We start from the raw sequence: 3,844 nt of genomic DNA on the forward strand, positions 1-3,844 counted from the left end.
TTATGCTAAGTGTCCGATGGATCAGTCGCTATGATGCACACTGACCACCAGGGGGCAGACGCTCTGACCAGTAGGTTAGCTTGCTGGTGGGGTCTGGCCAATCGGGACTGGACAAGATGGGCTGGACACACCCTGGAGACAACCTCCTGTGGTCCCTCCCCAGCCTCTAAAAGATTTCTTCTAATAAATTTCCTTTTAATGTGCATGAATTCATGCACCAGGCCTCTAGTTAACAAATAATAAGAATAAACTGTGTTTCCCTTACAACTGTAGACCTACTTTTGCCCCACCCTATATATCAGGGTTCAGTTTATCACGAGTTATATAGTAACCGGTTCAAGTTCTGGATCAATACTTGATTTCCTGCCCTAGCAGGTTTGGCACAGTGAATAGAGCATCATCCTGTGTACTGAAAAGTCCTAGGTTCAATTCCGATCAAGGGCACGATTCAGGTCAAGGTCACAGGCTCCTCCCCAGCTGGGGCTCTTTTGTTTCTCTCTTTGTCTCTCCCTCTCTTTTCCACTCTCTCTAAAAATCGATGGAAAAATATCCTTGGGTGAGGTGGAAAAAAGAAAGAAAGAAAGAAAAAGAATTGATTTCCTTCCTGGAGTACACAAAAATGTTTATTTAAAAATTTCTTTATCTGTGAGACAAACCACAAAGACAACATAGTAGCCAGCCTTCAGAATACACTGGGGAGGAAGTTTCTAACGCAAATTGGAGGCGCCATGAGGGACCCGTGGTTGTATCATAAACACGTGGGCCCCATTGGCTCAGCTCGGTGAGGACTCAGAACCTGATCTCGCGCGTTCGGTCCTGAGCAGTATCTGTTGTTCCTTCGAGAATGGACACGGGAGACTTGGAAACCTGAAACTTTGACCTTGGCAACAAATAAATAAATAAAATAATAACTTAAAAAAGCCTTGCCTTCCTAATGCTTCTATTAAAACCCATCTGAATATATGGGCGGTGGGGCGGAGGGGGAGAAGGGGTGGGACCTTGCACGTCATTTCAGCATCTCCAGAGCAAAGCGCTTCCTCTGTATCTTGTTTTCCCGACCACGTGATTAAACTCTGCTGGCAGCAAAGACCGGGAGGCCTGTCCTGCTGCGCTTCGCCGATGTTTTCTCAGACGGAAGCTTTGAGGCAGCCGAGCAAGCCCACCGGCGCCATTTCCCCAACAGTCAGTGGGATGGTTAGCAGTTTGGGGCGCAGAGCGTTTTGATGATGAAGCTGAGCACATGGTCTTTTTGACACAATTGCTCACCTAGACTCGCTGTAGATGACACCACTTTCAGGTGCCCTGGGAAACCAGAAAACAGGTGCCTGGGACCGAACCCGCAGCATCCCCGGGGGAGGCCTGTATGTGCGTTTCAGGCTTTAAACCAGCCGTGGGCAAACTACGGCCCGCGGGCCGGATCCGGCCCGTTTGAAATGAACAAAACTAAAAAAAAAGACCGTACCCTTTTATGTAATGATGTTTACTTTGAATTTATATTAGTTCACACAAACACTCCATCCATGCTTTTGTTCCGGCCCTCCGGTCCAGTTTAAGAACCCATTGTGGCCCTCGAGTCAAAAAGTTTGCCCACCCCTGCTTTAAATCATTTCCTTAGACGGGTGTTAGCAACGTCCTCTCTAATCTTCCTGAGCACCCCCCTGACAAAACTTCTGAGGAAGGCTTTAGAGCAGTGGTTCTCAACCTTCTGGCCCTTTAAACACAGTTCCTCATGTTGTGACCCAACCATAACATTATTTTCGTTGCTACTTCATAACTGTCATGTTGCTACTGTTACGAATCGTCATGTAAATATCTGATCTGCTGGATGGTCTTAGGTGACCCCTGTGAAAGGGTCGTTCGGCCGCCAAAGGGGTCGCGGCCCACAGGTTGAGAACCGCTGCTCTAGACAACAAGGGTTCATCATTAAAAACAACGAAACGGACCAGGTGTCGCTGCTGTGGGCGGCGCTCAGGTGTCCGTAGGAGGCGCAGCGGGCGGTCTCGGTGCTGTTGTCCGGACCGGACCGCGGAGTGCGTGCCTCCAGAACAGCAGGGGCTCACGCGGGACAGACGTTTCTTCCTCACAGTCACGAGGTTCGAGGATGCCCGCCCGGACCAGGGGGGTGCCCAGGTACGCTGTCTCGTCGCCGGGCCAGGCAGGGCCTCCCTCCCCAGGCCCCAGGGGCTGCTAGCGCCTGCCCGTCACATGACCCACATGCAGGCAGCCCGGCGGGTGGGGACCAGGCGTGCGCCTCCTTTAGGACACCCCCTGGTTGCAGGGTCTGCACCTTGAGGGCCAGCGCACCCGGAGGAAGCAGGACTGGGGCTCCATTACTGAGGAAGCAGGTGCGTGGATATGAGGGGTCACCCCGCTGTCTGTGCTCTGGGCGGTGGGATGCCGACCCTCCAAAACCAGCGTGAGGGTCTGGGAGCCGAGGGACCTGTCCTGTGGCCCCGGTGGCCTGAAGTGTGGATGGCTGACGGGCCCCTGAGCAGAGGGACAGAGGCAGCCTCAGGGGTCCTTGTGCCGTGAGTGTGTGGGGCGTGGGGCTCTCCGCCGGGAGGGAGAGGTGTGCTGGGCACAGGGCCGCCACCCTGGGGTGAAGGGTCACCATCGAGCGCTGGTGTGTGGGCCCCAACATGGTGCCCACGGATCACTCTCTGCAGCCCCCTGTCAGCTGGAGGCCCAGCCCTCTGTCCACCTGTGGGAAGAATGTCTTTCTTGCTCAGGGGTCTCGGTCCCCGTCATTAGCATGAGCAATGCCGTCTGCTTCGTCACAAGGGGTCTGTTGACGTCTGCTGGTTGAGCTGTGGGAGGCCAGGCTTCCGTGGCCTGATCTCGGTCCCCGTCCAAGCCTGGCTTTTGGGCCAAGTGTCTTGGAAGTGTTTCTGCTCTCAGTGCCTCGGGTCTCCCTGCCGCCAGAGCCCTGGGACCCTCTCGGGTGCACCCCAGGCGCCCAGGTTTTAGTCTCTCGTGTACAATTGGCTGAAAATAAAATTAAGATTCTCAGAGGGTTGCTGTTGGCGGGGACCTGGGAACAAGCCACCTTGAAAATGCAAGAAGCACCGCAAATGCTTCCGCCCGAGAACAAGGTCTGTCAGGGACGCCCACGGCGCCGCTCACAGGACAAAGGCGCCGAAATGTGGGGGGTGCCGGTAGCCGGGAATGATCCTGACATTGGAAAACAGTAGTTACAGTCCGTTGGAATCAGGCGAGACTATAAAAGAGTCCGTGATGGGACTCGGAAGGAACAAGGCGTCAGGGTTGTGCCAGGGAAAGGCTCACGAGTTTCCAATGAAGTTTACAAGGTGTTCTGTTAAGTGTTCAACACGGCTGATGAGCGTTCTCCAGTCCAGGCTGGCTTAGCACCACGCTAACAGGCTCTGATCAGAAGCAGATGTGCAGGGGAGGAGAGCGGGCCTCCGAGTGCGATGCTCAGGGCTTGCTCACGTTATTTTATTTAGTGTGTGTGTGTGTGTGTGTGTGTGGGGGGGGGGGGGTTGATCATTTTAAATGGAAGTATGTTGGGAGAATGGGAGTGTCCTAGAAACCGAGGTCAAATCTCTCAGGGGTTCAATCCCAGTTGGAGGCGATAGTTGGGAATAGAAGATACTGATTTGCTTGGTCCCCCTGGGAAAGGATGAGCCGTGGGGGTGAGCGGCCAGGCGGTGGGAGGCCCGTGGGTGCCGCCCAAACCATGACTCAGAATGCCAACCCGGAGCTGCTGCCGTGGGCCCAACTGCCCAACAAGCCACGAACTGGCCTTGGGCAGGAATGGCCACAGAATTGTTTATCCCCTTGAAAGATTAAAAAAAATAAAAATGACATTTCAAAATGATGCAAC

Source organism: Myotis davidii, unplaced genomic scaffold (assembly GCF_000327345.1).
Source record: "Myotis davidii unplaced genomic scaffold, ASM32734v1 scaffold1494, whole genome shotgun sequence".
Taxonomy (NCBI): domain Eukaryota; kingdom Metazoa; phylum Chordata; class Mammalia; order Chiroptera; family Vespertilionidae; genus Myotis; species Myotis davidii.